The following is a 19,420-nucleotide window of genomic DNA, read 5'->3' as shown; positions in this document are numbered from 1 at the left end:
CAGAAACTTTGTGAGTGCACAAGTGGTGGTTTATGGACTTGCTATATTCTCCGCAAGACTCTTCGATGGTGAATGTGCACCTGCACAATCGCAACAGATGGCTGCTGGCCATTTCTACAAGGACTGCAGTGGGTCTGCACCTCTGGTGGCCCACCAATACCACAATCTCTACCAGGACTACAGTGGGTCTGCTCTGTGATGACCTACCTACCAATATTCTTCCAAACTAAGACTGACTCTGCTGTGGGTTTGCTCTGTTGTGGCCCATTACCTGCATGCATGTCGAGAGTCAGCACTGTCTTTCCATTGGAAGGACAACACTACTTCTTCAAGACTGCACGGAAATCCACTACTTCTGTGTGCATTTTCTTTTACTGCTCAGACTTTGAGAAAAACACTGCTATTCTCCTGTTATGTACGATTAGGACTGTCTTTATGGACTGTGAGACAATTTTAGCTTTTGACCAAGATTGTATCAATAAGTGTGTGCATTTGATTTCTTTGTTATTGTAATTATGAAAAGAAAAATTTTTGTCAAATCTGTATTGGCCAGTGCCCAACACCATTTGTAAAAATTTTTTGTGGGGAGCATGGGGGCTATGTAAGTAGGCTGTTTATGTTTTCTCTATGTAAGTAGGCTGTTTATGTTTTCTCTATGTAAGTAGGCTGTTTATGTTTTCTCTATGTAAGTAGGCTGTTTATGTTTTCTCTATGTAAGTAGGCTGTTTATGTTTTCTCTATGTAAGTAGGCTGTTTATGTTTTCTCTATGTAAGTAGGCTGTTTATGTTTTCTCTATGTAAGTAGGCTGTTTAGGTTTTTTATTGGTAACGCCACCTCTGTATGACAATCACTGGCTGTGCTGTGGACAGTCTGTGTCTGCTTTGCATTGTTGTAATACTCGCCATTGTAGTGTTAGGCAGCTGGCTGTGAACAGCGCGTAGCGTTGCGCAGTTGGAGGTGAGCCGCCAGCAGTGGTGGATGTGGGGAGAGAGATGGCGGAGATTTGTAATTTGTCATGAACTGATATATATATTATGACTTGTGATGATATTAAGGTAAATACATTGTTTGTTCTCTATTAATATCTTTCATTTGCTAACTATCCCTATCAGTAGTTAGTGCCTTCAGTAGTTTGAATCTTTTATTTAGCTGGCAGTAGTGGCGCTCGCTGTATTGCAGTAGCTTGAGCAGCGAAGATTTTTGTGAGGTAAGTGATTTGTGAAAGGTATAGGTTAATGTTAGTCAGGGCCCATTCTTTTGTACGAATTATTGAAAGTCAGATTGCGTTGCGCTAACAAAATATTGTGTGTCAGGTTAAGCACAGTCATGTAGAAATGTTCAAAGGGGAAGTTTCAAGATAACTACATAAACTACAGATCTGAGCTCACTAGTCAGTTATCAGGCCTTGTGAATATGAAAAATAACAAGTTGTAAAAGCTATTAGGTTCATAAAACTCAAATAGCAAGATCTCTTAAATATGTGAATTAACTATTATGGAAATCATTCGGCAATATGATGTTAAGATAGCCTGAAAGATCTACACAGCAATCGGCACATTCTCGACGTTTGGCGTTCACACCGGCCGTGCGTCTGAATTTCGTGCACGAGAGGTCAAGTGACAACAACACGCAGGAGGGCCTGCGCACACCAATAACGGCGTCTAGAACACACAAACCCAGTATTAACATACAGATCCCTAAAATACTAAAACCAAAAACCAAGCAATGGATAGCGCCAAATGCTGGAAGAGACGGTAAACGTTATAGTGTGACACTCGCAGTTACTATTAAAGCAATAGTTCATTAAACAATCTCCAATGACGTGAAGTTTCACTTAATAAACTTACAAACCACAACTACCTCAAGGTAATAATGACCAGACAATCCGCACACAACCTTAAATACCAAAGGACCGTTTGAGGGCATAAAATTGTTCAAATGTCTCTGAGCACTATGGGACTTAACATCTATGGTCATCAGTCCTCTAGAACTTAGAACTACTTAAACCTAACTAACCTAAGGACATCACACAACACCCAGTCATCACGAGGCAGAGAAAATCCCTGACCCCGCCGGGAATCGAACCCGGGAACCCGGGCGTGGGAAGCGAGAACGGTACCGCACGACCGCACAAAAAACTGTTACTATTGTAGTTTTCAACAAGCAGAAGTTTGCAATTCCTACTTAAATTAGCGGATGAAGGTCTATACAGAACAGAAACTTTGATTCATAAAACTGACCGCTTAAAATATTAACAATAATAATAAAAAAAGGAATCGCCCAATAATGACCACACTTGTAACTCAAGATAAATGCAACGGAACCAGATCACCGCGCAGTTACATGGACTTGCAACACCAAGTATCCCGGACCCACGTCCAAGTGGTTTAAGAAATGACTAGCGAAAATCAAAGTGGCTACACGGAGCAATCACATCCAAAAGTTCCACCTAAAAATGGCTCACCATTTAAAGTTAGTACATGCACGCCAGAGTAGACTCCCGCTCTCTCCTCAGGATTCGATATAGACACGACGCTTAAACAGAGCCTATGTTGACAGGCGTCTGTTTACGCACTCCAGTTCCGCTCGCCGCCAGACCCTGGCGCCGGAATGTCAACGCCGTGCGTCCTCGCAGTACACCAAGCGCCGACTGACTACTCGCGATGCTCCGTGCGGTGTCTTCCCTCCGTCACTGCCCCCGACCGACTCTGACCTCGCGAGTCGCGGTAGTCCAGAATAGAGTGGGCTAGCAAACGAGGACGCCGAAAGGCGCGTAACTTCCACAGAGAAACTATCCTGCCAAGAGCATCGCAGGAAGTCACGGCTCAATATCCGAAAAAATAGCCAAATATTTGTGACAGGCAAGAATATATGAAGGTAAGTCAAAAATTAGCTGCCGTGTAGCTATACCTTTTATTGCAATACAAATCTGTGGCCAAGCGATTCTAGGTGCTTCAGTCCGGAACCGCGCTGCTGCTACGGTCGCAGGTTCAAATCGTGCCTCGGGCATGGATGTGTGTGATGTCCTCAGGTTAGTTAGGTTTAAGCAGTTCTAAGTCTAGGGGACTGATGGCCTCAGATGTTAAGTTCCATAGTGTTTGACCCACTTGAGCAATACAAATAGGGCATGTACGTTAACACCATTTTTCAGTATAGTCCCCTCGCTTTCCAAAACTATTACTGCTGAAGACCTCAAGAAGAAGGTTTTCGGCTGAGATGTGCCACGGATGCACCGCGTCCTTCACTTGTTGGTCCGAGGTGAATCGACTGTCCTTCAGTGGACCAAAGAAATGACAGTCGGGGGGGGGGGGGCAAGATTGGGACTATGGGACTATACGGAGGATGAGCCATTATTTCAAACTTGAGTTTCCAGAGCGTTTCAGCAGTGTGGGCAGCAGTGTGTGAATGGGCATTGTCGTGCAACAACACAACACTTTTCGACATTAGTCATCGAAGTTTGCATCGAGTTGCTGGCATTATCCTGTCAGTAAGCATTTCACTATGACGCGCACTGTTCATTGTTGTTGCAGACTCCAGACAATGTTCAAGTACTGGGTTTTGTGCTTGTCAGAAAATCGTAAGCACCAGTTTTCCTGCGGATGGTTGGGCTTTGAACGATTTCCTACTAGACGATTGTGAATGTTTCCTTTCCATAATAGTCTGGAATGTGCTCTGCGGATCGTGATAGTGTATTGTGTTTCACTGTTTAGAGGCACAAAACGCGTGGATGTTTTCAGCTCGTTACTAAATGCAAATAAGTAGGAGGCCCAGTTGATAGGAGGTGGAGGAGTCCAGATGCAATAACATGCGGTACGGCACACTGTTAGAGAGAAGGATTATTACTCAAGAAACATATAGTACAATTGAAAATTACTTATCTTCAGTAGTTTGTAGGACTGCAGCTGCGGCTATGAACCAATACAACATATTCTCAGGGACTAAGCCTGATGGGCCCTCCTCAGAGAATCAATACAAACATTACAGAACTGCCTGAGGGCCGATTATGAAAGTGCGTCTGCCTAGGTTGAAATCTAGCTAAGAAGTGAATGAGGCACACTCCGGTTGCGTCGAGCTGCACAGCCCGCTAGAGCGCGCTGTGCTCGGCAGACGACGGGTTGCCAATTTTGTGTTGGCGCGGCGTTTTAGTAGTATCTGTGGCAATGATACTACATGGTGGATCCATGTTTCGTTACTAGTGATGATTCTGTCTAAGAAGCCGTCACGTTCGTTACCATAGTGATCCAAATGTTTTTGGCAGGTGTCGAAGAGCGTTTGCTTGGGCAACACTGTGGATTGCTTCGGGACGCATCTTGCAAAGACTTATGAAACCCAAGTCAGTTTCGGATAATTTCGTAGGCAGAGCAATGTCTGCCTTGCAGACGATGTGCCGCTTCATCTATAGTCACTCGTCTTTCTACCAGAACCGTGTCTCGTGCACGTTCAATTTTGCCATCATTAGTGGCTGTGGATGGACGTCCAGTTTCTTCTTCATGTGTAACACTTCAGCGATTATTTTTATATTTTGTAATTTATTCGTACACACTGCGTCGCGCCAGAACACTGTTCCCGTATTGCGCTGAAAGTCTTTGATGGATTGCGGTCCCCGCTATACCTTCCGACCACAAACACCGGATCACCGTTCGTTGTTCCTCTTTGGTGCAAACTTCTGATGGAACGGCCATGGTTATCTGTAACAAAAAGAAGACAAATGGTGAACTTATGGAGAAAAGTTTCGTAGCAGGACCACGACAGGAAAACAAAATAAATGAGGACAGAGGTCAGTGTGAGCAGTTTAAGAAGAGTTATGTCAAGATCGCGAGTAATTTTTGACAACCGCTCGTATATATCATTCCTGCTCACAACAGTTAAAGCTGTACTCTTTGATTCCTGCCTAAGCACATCCTCGGAAATCGCGACATATTCTGATAAAGGTCAAACATTTGTGACAAGAAGGAACATGTCATTAAGACACCAAGGAATTACAGACACTGGCCGCGCGAGGGCATTGATTGAAACCAATGACGGAAGTTGGAAATTTGTGTCGGACCAGAACTCGAGCCCAGGTTTCCTGCATGCTAGGTGGTTGCTCTGACCACTAAGCCATCCTGACAGAGTGGCCATCGCAACTGCATCAACTACAGGAGCACGCCTGCTGTCAGACCCAAATTCTCAACGTATCTACACACTACTCTTGTAGTGCCCCTTGCCCATTATGCTCATTACTCGCAGTATTTCGCCAATTCCCATATGAATTCGAGCCTGGTGTACATCCGCACTGAAGAGATCATTGGTTTAATTATATATACAGGGTGACTTTTTCTACCATGTACAAACTCTAGGCCTTGATCGATGAGAGGATACGGTGCAAAAATGTCGAATGAACTTATGTCCGGAAACGCATGGTTTCCATTCTAGAGGCCATTTATTCAATTATAGTTTGTTACAGAGACTGCTGTCTAATACGCGCTGTACCACACAGCCACAGTTACCATATGCATGGTTTCCTCCTAGAGGGTGGTACTGTTCCACAAACGTCATGCCCAGCACCCTCTCCTGCCGTAGTAATTGGTAATGTTGTGTCCGATTCACTTCTCTTGCTGACTCACTTTGCGGTGGATGTGATAACAGCTTTGTACACAATGGTTCCCTATCGAGAACTTGCCGACATGGTGTTTACTTACGGAAAGGCAAATGGCAACGGGCGGCGGGAAGCAACGTTGTATCAGGAAACCTATCCCCGCCAACAACCACAGCATTCAATCTTTGCAACAGTGTTTCACCGTTTGTCTGAGATAGAGTCGTTTCAGAAAGCAGAAAAGCATGAAGGACGTACCCGAAATGTTAGGAATCAGACTTGGAGGAAAATGTGATAACACTGTGGAAGGCGACCGCCGTGTAAGTACCAGGCAGTTGGCCCGCCAGTTCTGGGTAAGCCAGACTACCGTGTGGAACATTCTCCATGACAATTGTTTCTATCTTATGACTTACAGCGTTTGCAGGTCTTATCAGCGACAGACTTTCCACAGTGGGAGTAGTTTTGTCATTGGTTTCTTTACCAGGCAACTACGATTCCGGAATTGTGTCATCTACCCTATTCACAGATGAGGTCACCTTTACACGGAGTGGTTTCTTCAATTTTCACAACAGTCATCTGTGGGATAGTAAGCAGAACCTCCATGGTATGATGACAGCGAATCATCAGCATCAGTGCAGCCAGAATGTGTGGGCCGGGATAATTAGCGACCGTATTTTCGGACCAGTTTTCCGTCACGTCGCCTAATAGGCCAGAACTATCGGCGTTTCTTGTGGGTGACTTTGCCACCCCTGCTAGAAGAATTGCCATCGATGATTCGAAGGGTTATGTGGCTGCTGCATGATACTTCGCCAATAACATTCCGACGCATCTCAATCGTATCTTCTTTGGTCGATGAATCGGACGAGGTGGTCCAGTTGCATGGCCTGCACGTTCACCGAATCTCAAGCCTGCGTTTTCTGGTTATGGGGCCATATCAAAGGTATCGTGTATGCAGAGCTCATTCCAGGTGTGCAAACATTGCAGCAGCGTATTCTTGCTGTCTTTGACACTGCAGCCTGGCCGATGTGAACGTGTGAGACAGAACATGCTACGGCGCGTACACGCATGCGCTGAGGCACGTGGAAACCATTTTCAACACATACTGTAGCCGTTACAGACCAGTGTCTGTAACAATGTATGACTGAATAAATGGTCTCTAGCCTGGAAACCATGCATTTCCAGACATAAGTTCATTAGATCTTTCTTGTTCCGTATCCTCTCATCGATTAATCCCTAGAGTTTGTACACGGTGGAAAAAATCACCCTCTACATACAATTAAGGCGCAACAGCCAATGATCTCTTCAGCGTGGACGCACACCAGGCTCGAAGTCTTACGGGAATCGGCGAAATGCTGCGACTAATGAGGATAAAGGGGAGGGGGCACTATATTACTAGTGTGCGGGACTACTTGAGAACTTGGGTTTGACAGGAGGCGCGCAGTTGCAATGGTCACTCTGCCAGGACGGCTTAGTAGCCAGAGCGGCTACCTAGTAAGCGCCTGGGTTCGAATCTCGGTCCGGCACAAATTTTTAACTTTCTTCATTTATTTCAATCAATGCCCTCGCGCGGCCGGTATCTGTAATTCCTTGGTGTCTTAATGACACATTCCTTCTTGTCATAAATGCTTGACCTTCTTCCGAATATGTCGCAATTTCTGAAGATGTGCTTAGGCGGGAATCGAAGAGTACAGCTTTAACTGTTATGGGTAGAACGAACACCAATGATATAAACGAGAGGATGTCAAAAATTATTCGCAATGTTGACATAGCTCTTCTTACATTGTTCACACTGACCTCGTTTATTTTATTGTTACGCTGTTGTGATCCCACTAAAAAACTTTGTTCCGTAATTCCACCGTCTGTCTTCCTTTTGTTACAGATAGACCATGGTCGTTCCATGAGAAGAGGAACAACGAACTGTGATCCGGTTTTTGTGGAGGTTGTTTGGAGGAGGATACTAAACAGGGAGGTCATCGGTCTCATCGGATCAGGGAAGGACGGGGAAGGAAGCCGGCCTTACGCTTTCGAAGGAACCATCCCGGCATTTGCCTGGAGCAATTTAGGGAAATCACGGAAAACCTAAATCAGGATAGCCGGACGCGGGATTGAACCGTCGTCCTCCCGAATGCGTGTCCGGTGTGCTAGCCACTGCGCCACCTCGGTCGGTTTTTGTGGTCCGGGCCGCAATCCATCAACGACTTCCAGCACAATACGGGAACAGTGTTTTGCCGCAATGGAGTGTCTACGAATGGACTACAAAATACAAAAATGGTCACTGAAGTGTTACACATGAGGAAGGAGCTAGACGACCATCCACGGCCACAGATGATGGCAACATTAAGCGTGCACGTGACATGATTCCGGCAGGCAGACGAGTGACTATTGATGAAGTGGCACATCACCTGTAAATCAGACATGGCTCTGCCTACGATATTATCCACAACAGACTTGGGTTTCATGAAGTCAGTGCAAGATGACTTCCAAAACAACTCACAGTCTTGCATGAGCCAATGCGTTTGAATATCCTCCAAAACCATTTCGATCGCTATGCTAACGAACGTGACGGTTTCTCAGATAGAATCATGACTGGTGGCGAAACGTATATCCACCATTACGAGCCGGAGAGTAGACGCCAGAGTATGGAATGGAAACATCCACAATGACCCAGAAATCCACATTCCGCAGAAAAACTGGTGCTACCGTTTTCTGGGAGGCACAAGAGCGAGTACTTGAATGTTCTCAGGAGACAGGAATCACAATAAACAGTGCGCGTTAGAGTGAGATGTTTACTAACAGGATAAAGCCTCTAATACAAGCAAACGCCGAGGATTCCTCTCAAAAGATAATGTGTCGTTGCACGTCAATGCTGTCCACATAACGCTGCCCGGACAACTGAAACGCTAAGGAAACTCAAGTTTGAAGTAATGGCTCATTCTCCGTTTAGTCCCAGTCTTGCTCCTTCCGATTACCATTTCTTCGGTCCGCTTAAAGAGGCATTAAGGTACCGTCGATTCACCTCGGACCAAGAAGTGAAGGATGCTGTGCATGCGTGGCTCTCTGCTCAGCCGAAAACCTTCTTTTCTGAGGGGCCGGCCGCGGTGGCCGAGAGTTTCTACGCGCTTCAGTCCAAAACCGCGCTACTATTACGGTCGCAGGTTCGAATCCTACCTCGGGCATGGGTGTATGTGATGTCCTTAGGTTAGTTTGGTTTAAGTAGTTCTGAGTTCTAGGGGACTGATGACCTCCGATGTTAAGTCCCATAGTGCTCAGAGCCATTTTTCTGAGGGCATCAGGAAGCACGTACAACGATGGACTAAGAGTTTTGAAAAGCAAGTGAACTATATTGAAAAACGATGTTAACGTACGTGCCCCATTTCTATTGCAATTGCGGATATTTTTTGGCTTGCGGATAATTTTTGACTTAGTCTCGTATATACTTGTCTGTCACAAATATTTGGCTGCTTATTTTCGAATATGTCGCGATTTCCGATGATGTGTTTACATAGGAACCTAAGAGTACAGTTGAAGTTACTGCGAGTAAAACGTGGAGTAATCATGTTTATAGTCTCGCTTGTCACCAAGATTCTGCTGTTCATTCAGGATATGTCACGATTTTGGAGGGTGTTAGGAGCCTAAGAGTACAACTTAAACAGCTGCGAATAAACCGAACACCCGCCGACCGCTGTGACCGAGCGGTTCTAGGCGCTTCAGTCCGGAACAGCGCTGCTGCTGCGGTCGCAGGTTCGAATCCTGCCTCGGGCATGGATGTGTGTGATGTCCTTAGGTTAGTTAGGTTTAAGTAGTTCTAAATCTAGGGGACTGATGACCTGAGATGTTAAGTCCCATAGCGCTTAGAGCCAATTGAACCATTAGTTGAAACGAACACCAATCTTATTCATAGATTTGCCTGTCACAAATATTTAGCTGCACTGAATCCTTAACACCACTTTCGTAAATTTGTCGATCAAGACAAAGACTGCACCACACGAACGAGGGACGTCACATACCCGCTTTCCGATTTCACAAGAATTCCAGACGTACTTTCGATATTTAGGCACTAGTACCCTATATCCGTCTTATGGCCTATAACTTATGGCCATCATTTTGAAAGCACAGAAGCTTGAAATGCCCCATACCTCCAACAGTGTACCCAGTACGGGCGTTATAAACCGCTCACTAATCGTCCCCCGTCGGGGTGGGATATCAATTACTAGTACTTAAGCCAGGTAACATGTTCATCCCCTAAGCCTCTACTAATACCGAGCAGTGGTTTTTTAGGCCCGATAAAATCTGAGAAATTTGATGTCTCTGGTCGTATGACACTGTCAGAAACGCAGTATATTAAGTGCCCCCTACCCAGCAGCGAGCGTGCTGGCGCAGTGGTTAACACACTGGACTAGCATTCGGGAGGTCGACAGTTCAAACCCGCGTCCGTCGATTCTGATTTAGGTTGTCCGTGATTTCCCTAAAATCACTTCCGGCAAATGCCAGGTTGGTTCCTTTTAAAGGGCACGGCCGACTTCCTTCCCCATCCTTCCCTAACCCGATGGGACCGATGACCTCGCTGACTGGTCTCCTCCGCTAAATCAATCAACCAACACTACCCGGAAAATTATTTTACACCCTGGTGAGGGCCGCTACAGCAGTGCTCAGACTTCATATATTATCATTTTACCATTTAAAGTACATCATCAGACGATGCGGCAGTACACCCAGAGTAATTTTATTGGGACTGACACTGGCTGCTGAAATCTATGAACTGATATTTTAAAATCCGGTTATACTTAACAATCTACCCTAAGAATTATCGAAGGGATAGGTGAAAAGATGTTGTGTTGACAAGAAAGATGACATTCTTAGTTAACAAATCAGTTTATTTTTCGACTCAGTTTCCTTTAACTGCACACCAGTTTCTCCACTGTCACTTCAGCAACAAAAGTCCACCCCAAACCGAAAAATCAAATTTCTTTCTTACCTAAAAGTTAATTTTTTATCATATAATTAATATGGTAAATTGGTCAAATGTTTGAGTGGAGCGAAAACATAACTAGTTATAAATTACGCAATGGGTTTTTGTCCGAATTTTCATAGCCATACAAAGAGTGTGCAGCTGACAAATGCGAAGTCAAACTGACCAGTCTGAGCTCTAGTTCTTCAGAAAACGATTTATTTATTTGAAAGTAATAAGGATGATTAATAAAAACGTAATTACTGATTAGCAGGGGAAAATGAAGTATGTCGCTAACATCTGCTGCTAGCTATGTAAATGAACTGCAAAAATTTGATCTCTCCCAGGCCAACACTTCTGGCATTAAAAGTTTCATTGGAGTCATACTTAAATGTCAAAAAGGTTTCCTTCGAATCAAATAGATAACTGAGGACATTTCGAGAGCAGAAGGCAGTAGGAAGGCAAATGAGGCATCAAAAAGTTTAACTCTTCAAGACCTAGCTCTTCCGCGATTATAAAGTTGCATTGGCGCGTTTGTTACCTATCAAAACGTCTTCCTTCAAATCAAGTTCTCAATACAGGACATTTCGAGGAAACAAGACACTAGGTAGGCACACGAAGTGTCAGAAAGATCGTGTTTCCTGAACAAAACATGGAAATAAAAAAAAAAAACGATCAAATGTTTTGTGAAAATATTTGTCTAAAAGTAAGAAACAAAACAGATTTGAATGATGCTCGAAACCATGTACAGCAAAAAAGGTGCCGACTGAGGACTTAAAGTTCAACGTTTAACTTAGAATCTTAGGATTTTAATGAGCACTAGGGGATATTCTTTCACGGACTGCGTAGACCATGCAGTTTGCTACTGTGTGGCCTTCACATGTTTCTGTCACCTATGGTCAAAGGTATAACAACGTTCCAGCAACTGTTCAATTTCAAACATGTTCCAATAGAATCATTACAAGTACCAGGAAAGAGAACGAAGGAACCTCATTTTCTGTACTTGATTTCGAACATCATTCATCATGTAAGATGTTTCCCTGATTTATATTATTTGTTACTGTTACACAAATTATTTCGCAAAACATTCGACTGTTCTTTTTAATTTCCAAATAGATTAATTACAAAATAAGGCATATAATAATTTCAGTCTGATGTCCTCATTAGGAAAGTGTTTCAATGGCTCCAGCTTTCCAAGCATTTATGTGGTGATCGTTTTCCATTATCCAATATCTCACGTCACGCATTGGTAACAAAGGGCGATCAAGGTGACTTTAGCGTCCTGGAGCCTGTTTCTGAAAGTCCTAGGCGAAGCAATAAACTAGAGAGAACCGTTACGTAGCTTTATACTGCTAGGGGACCTGTGTCTCAAAATAGTGTCATCAGTTTATCCTTATTAGGGCATGTTGGCCGAAGACTTCCACTATATGAAGGTACCCTCGTTCTGTCAACGGCCTTGTCAAAGAGACCAGAGGACTGGACAGTGTTTGAAGACACTCTCTTGCCTTTGAGGTGTGAGACTGCTCTTAAAACGTGGAACAATCAGCATCTATCAACGGCGTGAGATCGCAGAAGGCAATGAAAAACAACAACATTAAAGACAGACAAAGTGTATTCACAGGACACGCGGCCTGTAACTGAAAAATTGTCATGAGGATCCCTCAATCGGCAAAAGATTCGGGATTTCTAATGCATTCACATCGCCGGGAGGGGACAGCCAAGGAGGAGTTAAGCACGGCCAAAAAATGAAGTAACCAACGAGGGGATGACGTGAAATGTCTGAAGTTTGAACGTATTCAGCAGCTTCATTAATGACGTTCATTAATATTGCTGTACATGTGTAGTTTCTGGTGTGTAAAAACATTCTAAATGCTAATGGACTCCGCTCATCGATGTGCTCAGTTTGGTAGCTCTGGAATTAATGCGGCGTTATTGGATCGTGTGACACCAAATATCAAATATTTATGCGTAGATGTATTTTGTTTCAGTGATCACTGTCGCCATGACACCCCTTTCGTTCTGTGTGTGCGGATGTAACGTATCCCGTCGGCAAAAACTCCACCGTGTGTTCAATGTGTCTCGCACTTTGCCGTTTACCTGCTAGCCAGAAGTCGTGCTTAAACTCCGCCCATTGGGCTGAACTGACTCACCCCCTCTAGCAGGTGCGCGCGCTTAAAACGAGAGCTTTTGTCAGTGTCCTCAGCATCCCTCATGTAACGTGTTACAGAAGACTGTTGAAAATTAGGAGGATTGACGAAATAAGAAATGAGGACGTTCTACACAGAATCGGCGAATAAAGCAGCACACGGAAAACACTAACAAGAAGGTTGGGCAGGACGACACCACATTTGTTAAGACATCAGGGAATAACATCCTTGTTACTAGATGAAGCTGTAGATGCTAAACACTGTAGTGGAAGGCAGAGATACGAATACACCCGGCAAATATTTGAGGACGCAGATGTAAATGCTACTCTGAGATTAGAGGTTGGCGCAGGAGAGGAATTTGTGATGGTCTGCATCAGACTAGTCAGAAGACTGATGACTTAAAAATAGTAGAATAAAAAAGCAAAGAAAAAACAGTAAAAAGTTCTCTACACAGGACGAGGTGCCCGTATTTTTCAAATCAAGTAACTTCTGCCTTCTTAAATATATCAACATATCTGTAATCTCTTTTCACCTGGATTAATAGTGACCAGAATTTCATAAAACAAAGACAAACGAGTTTTCATAACTTCATTATTCACTGTTGTATAGGCATCAACTTTTATATGGAATGACTTTTTTCACCGTTATACCAGATCTGTATGACGGAACGCGAGTGATATTTTAGGCCTCTTTTATAGATCTTGAAAGGGTACAGTACAGGCCGACATTGAAAATAGGTACAACATTCCTCGTTATTCTTGTCACAACAACATATTTTTTGTAATAATAACTCAATTTCACTTAATACACCGAAGCCGGATACCAGTGGAGGAAAGAATGACAATTTATTTATTTAATTGATCACATGTGCACTCCTGTAAAATAAATCCCTACATCCAATTTGGTGAGATCTGCGAAATGAATGAATGTATGGTCGTCTGCTAACCGCAGATCGTGAATGTGCAATATATGATCATCTTTGAGACGGTCCTTTGGTCACCTTTGGTGGAACCAGAGAAATGAAATTTACCTGAGCTTTGAGCGCCTGAATTGTGGATGACCAATGGATAGCAAGGTGCTCCCCCACTTAGGCAGAGGTGCGAGATGACCTGAAGAACGGCCATGTTTCAGCACTCTGGCGCTGGATCTTGTGTTGGTAAGACCTGTCTTAGGTGTGCTCCGTAAAGACAAAAGAGTGGAAACATGGTATGCATGTGAAATACTTAACAGTAGTTTGGATTAATTATTTCTCCGTTTCAGGAACTTTTGGGGGGATAATTAAATGACAGGCAGGTAATATTAAGGGGACCGTAGTAATCTTCGGAAGTGACCAACGGTCACAGTGAAACCACGTGTAGCAATAAGTTGAAATACTTGCGAGTGCTAGTACTAAGTTGGAATACTTGCGAGTGCTAGTACTAAGTTGAAGTACTTCCGAGTGCTAGTACTAAGCTGAATTACTGGCGTGTGTACTATAAGTTGGAAATATTTAAGAAATGGCGTGTGCAGGACTTGAAATTAGAGACGAGTACTGCCACGTGGTGAGTACTGTGTGAGTCTCAATCTGTGTATGAGACAAAGGATAAAGAGAAGTACTCGTCCATGGTATCAGTTGAGGACACGCGTGTGTGACGAATATGTTATTAATATTACTTTGCGTGTTATGTTTCCGTGTGACGCTGGATTCAAACTCTAATACTCTGAGAGTCAGCCGTCTATCCAGCAACGCCACTTGGCTTGCATTGCACAGGAAGACGTGCATATATCCTCCAGAGTTCGTAGTAGGAAAGAAAAGTTACGAAGTGGGGCAGTGTCGTGTGAAACTGGGATGAATACTGATTGAAGTGGGAGAGCTGAAAGTGGTGCGATTCTAACGTTGTGACTGTTCTTTGTGTTGTATCGTATGTTGCCAGTGTGATGTATTTAATGTAATTTAAGTATGTAATAATAGAATTTATTGGAATAAAAACAGATAGTGAAAAGAAAAAGATTGGTGGCCTTGTTCCTCGAATAGTGTGTAGTCATGATATCCAGAATTTATAATGTGTGCGCCATTCACATTCAGTGCGATGGCCACGTGTTGATCAAAGCCGTTGAATAAGAAAGAAAATGTGGTATTGCCAATGCGTAGTGAACAATCAGAGTTGTGTAAATTACTAATAGTCAGATTTGCGTTATCCGTTTCCGTTGCGTATTATTCAAACAGGAGAATAATTTGTAGCTTCACTGTGGGTACTAGAGCTCATAATCAGTCATTGATGTTTTTGCGATAAATAAGAATAATTCCTCTCGCTTGGCAGACCACTCATCTTACAGGCCTGACTGCTTGATGCCACAGTATGAGCAAGGCATGTGGGTGCCTCTCAATCTAATCTAGAAATTACGGAGTGAAAATACAGAGGATGCGTCATTTCTGGCACACTGTTATCGCCGTTTGAATGGCGCACAGCCCGAAAGTTTACCCCGCTCTGCACGGAGACTACAGCTGAGACTGCGCAAGTTGATCCTTGACGGTTATGGTGGACTCGATGCGGCAGCTTCGCGCACGCCCCTCAAGCAGAAACCTAACGAGACTTCGTAAACGTCCCTTTGGCAGCGCTCAGTATTATGGATCTTCTTATGCCATCTCGACTGTACTGCTGCTCAAGGAAGCGATAGATGGTACTTACACCATGCTCGACGGAAACCTGCATGATTGTTCAAATGGCTCTGAGCACTATGGGACTTAACATCTGAGGTCATCAGTCCCCTAGAACTTACAACTACTTAAACCTAACTAACGTAAGGACATCACACACATCCATGCCCGAGGCAGGATTCGAACCTGCGACCGTAGCGGTCACGCGGTTCCAGACTCTAGCGCCTAGAACTGCTCGGCCACTCCGGCCGGCTGCATGACTCTAACATGATATACTTCATCATTTGAGTGAAGGAGGTGACATATACAATCGAATCGCTATCTGCATATGTTAGGTTTGTTTCAGGAATCTCTTGGCTCGACGACGCTAGTCGATCCTTACTCAGTACAATGACAGGTATCGGTGCAGCAGCGTATAATGCACCTGCCGGAGCACAAAAAGGTGAATGTGTTCCTGTTCGTCAAAAGACTGACTGAAAGGCCTCATCCTACCTTCCTCAGTATCTTTAAAAATTTCCCCTAAAATTTTGGCATGCTGACATGCTCTTTGTAACATGCAACTTACCTCTCACGCCCACGATCTCTCCTACCTGTAAATCGCTCACTCCCACTAGTCTATCGCTCTAAGTCCTTTACCCATCCGCTCCCGAGTGCCCATTCTCAATCTCAATTCATTGTCGTTATCTCTTTGTGTCTCTCTAACTGTCACTGTCTCCCGTCTCACAGTCACAGTCTCCTTCGCTTTGTACTGCTACGACTGTCTCCTCTCACTCTCATTGTCTAGATCTTTCTCTCTCTTACTGCTTGTTACTGTCTCATTCATTCCTTCCCACTGCTGCTTTCTCTTCTCACTATCACTACTTCTCTTTTCCTTGTTGTCACTGTCATAGAATGACTTTCATTATCACTGGCTCTCACCCACTTCCACTTCCTCCTCCTCTTGCTTTTTCTCCCACTAGCACTGTCTCCTTCACTTTTTTGCTAACACTGTTCAGTTACTGTCAGCTAGCTGCCACTGCCACTTTTAAATGTGCTGAGGAAGGTATAATGAGGCAGCTGGTAACCCAATTTTCAGTCAGTCTTTTATACAGAAGTATATTCGCCTTTTTTGTACTCTGACAAGAGCCCTTTTCCGTTGGTTGCCTTTCTTTCCTGTTACAGCAGCGTAGGTCACTTCTATGAAAAGAACTTCGTGGTTCAGGCAAAGGTTCGAGTCTCGGTCTGGCACACAGTTTTAATCTGCCAGGAAGTTTCGAGATTTTTTATAGTTTACTTATGTGAAACAAATAGAGCAAAATTAATTTTACACCTCAGACCGGATTTTAATGCACAAAAATTTCGCACGTGCTTCAGTACTACAAAATGGAACTCCCAGAAACCTAATATTAATGGAGACAATTTACAGCACATGTCTCCGCGCTACGTCATTTTATAAAGTAAGTTTTCGCCTCGCGTATTTTACGTGTACAAGCAGGGTAACTTCAAATTTCTGTATCTCTAAAACAGATATAGATAGTAAAAAAAATTTCAAAGTTGTTCGAGATCAGGATCTTAAAAATATAGTGTAAAATTTTCTGTGCATAGCCGTCTTGGCATCCGCTGTTCGATTTTGGTACCGAAAACCATTTTTGGACCTTTCTCAATAACGGATACATATTTCTGGAAACGGGAAGATCACATTCCTAAATAAATGCAAAGAGAATATACAGTTAAAATTTGAGCAATTTTCTAGTGTTAGTTATTTAAATATCCGCTTCTGACGGCGAAAGCGTGGTGAAAAACGCTTTTTTTACGGTTTTTTCAGGGACAGTCCATGAGTTAAACGGTTTTCTCTATTTACCTGACCTGGAGAAAGGGTATAATACTCAAACGTTGACCCTGTACTACAGGATAGTTACAGTCAAACGATCCTTATGGTGTGTATGAAAATGGTCCCGAGCCCAAGAGCTATCCAAAAATTTGACCCTACCTTTCTATCACCAACAGAACCCGAGGTAAGCGCCCTGAAAAAAAAAAACGTTTTCATTTACGGCGTTTCGGAACATATTGGTTGGGTTGGGTTCTTTGGGGAAGGATACCAGACAGCGAGGTCATCGGTCTCATCGGATTAGGGAAGGACGGAAAAGGAAATCGGCCGTGCCCTTTCAAAGGAACCATCACAGCATTTGCCTGGAGCGATTTAGGGAAATCACGGAAAACCTAAATCAGGATGGCCGGACGCGGGATTGAACCGTCGTCCTCCCGAATACGAGTCCAGTGTCTAACCACTGGGCCACCTCGCTCGGTTAACATATTGGCGACGGATGCTGCCGCATGCGTACTAATATGTTCCACCTAACATTATAGTTACCTATAAAGAAGGTGCAGGACCCTACCTTTAGGTATATTTCTTGTAAGCACACGATGTCTGTATTCCTGACTTCACTCAGCCATAATCCAAGATATTTGTCTGCGCGTTCGTGTATGACATTTGGTCCATTTGATTCACGAACGATGAATGTGCACTATGTGATCAAAAGTATCCGGACACCCCCAAAAACATACGTTTTTCATATTAGGTGCATTGTGCTACCACCTACTGTCAGGTACTCCATATCGACCTCCGTCTTCATTATACATCGTGAGAGAGCAGAATGGGGCGCTCCGCGGAACTCGCGAACTTCGAACGTAGTCAGGTAACTGGACGTCACTTATGTCATACGTCTGTTCGTAAGATTTTCACACTCCTAAATATCCCTAGGTCCACTGTTTACGATGTGATAGTGAAGTGGAAACTTGAAGGGACACGTACAGCACAAAAGCGTACAGGCCGACCTCGTCTGTTGACTGACAGAGACAGTTGGTCGCAGTGTGTAATAGGCAGACATCTATGCAGACCACCACACAGAGGAATTCCAACTGCATCAGGATCACTGCAAGTACAATGACAGTTAGGCGGGATGTGAGAAAACTTGGATTTCATAGTCGAGCTGCTGCTCATAAGCCACGCATCACGCCGGTAAATGCCAAACGACGCCTCACTTGGTCTAAGGAGCGTAAACATTGGACGATTGAACAGTTGAAAAACGTTGTGTGGAGTGACGAATCACGGTACATAATGTGGCGATCCGATGGCAGGGTGTGGGAATGGCGAATGCCCGGTGAACGTCGTCTGCCAGCGTGTATAGTGCCAACAGTAAAATTCGGACGAGGTGGTGTTAAGGTGTGCTCTTGTTTTTTATGGAGGAGTCTTGCACCTCTTGTTGTTTCGCGTGGCACTATCACAGCACAGACCTACATTGATGTTTTAAGCACCTGTTTGCTTCCCATTGTTGAAGAGCAATTGGGGGATGGCGATTGCATCTTTTAACATGATCGATGATCACCTGTTTATAATGCACGGTCTGTGGCGAAGTGGTTACACGACAATAACATCCATGTAATGGACTGCCCTGCACAGAGTCCTGACCTGAGTCCTACAGAACACCTTTGGGATGTTTTGGAACTCCGACTTCGTGCCAGGCCTCACCGATCGACATCGATACTTCAGTGCAGCACTCCGTGAAGAATGAACTCCCATTCCCCAAGAAACCTTCCATTACCTGACTGAACGTATGCCTGTGAGAGTGGAAGCTGTCATCAAAGCTAAGGGTGGGCCAACGCCATATTGAATTTCAGCAGTACCGATGGAGGGTGCACTAACTTGTAAGTAATTTTCAGCCTGATGTCCGGATACTTTTGATCACATAGTGTATGTGTAGTACATGGAGTCGCCTCTGTCCAGCCACAGATTGCCCCCCGGGCAATCTATGCAAAATCTTTATATGCTTGCTCTAAGTTACGTTCTTCACCACTACGTCTGAAAACTTTCTTTGAAGAGTTAAGTCCTTGATGTCTGTGGGGAGACAACACGTAATTGAACCCTATCTATCGTTTCAGAAAATGATACTGTGATGATATTTTCTTTTGGATGAACCAATCGAGAAATACGTTGAAGAGCCACCAGTAATATTTTGTCTACTATCAACCCATTGTTCCTTAGCTTCATTTTATCCTTGACTATATAGTTAATGCATTCGGGTCCAAAACACAGCCTTGCAATATTGAGTATTACGTCCTCAGACGTATTTGA

Source organism: Schistocerca piceifrons, chromosome 1 (assembly GCF_021461385.2).
Source record: "Schistocerca piceifrons isolate TAMUIC-IGC-003096 chromosome 1, iqSchPice1.1, whole genome shotgun sequence".
Lineage (NCBI taxonomy): Eukaryota > Metazoa > Arthropoda > Insecta > Orthoptera > Acrididae > Schistocerca > Schistocerca piceifrons.
The sequence above is the reverse complement of the archived record's forward strand: the minus strand, read 5'-3'. Positions refer to the sequence as shown.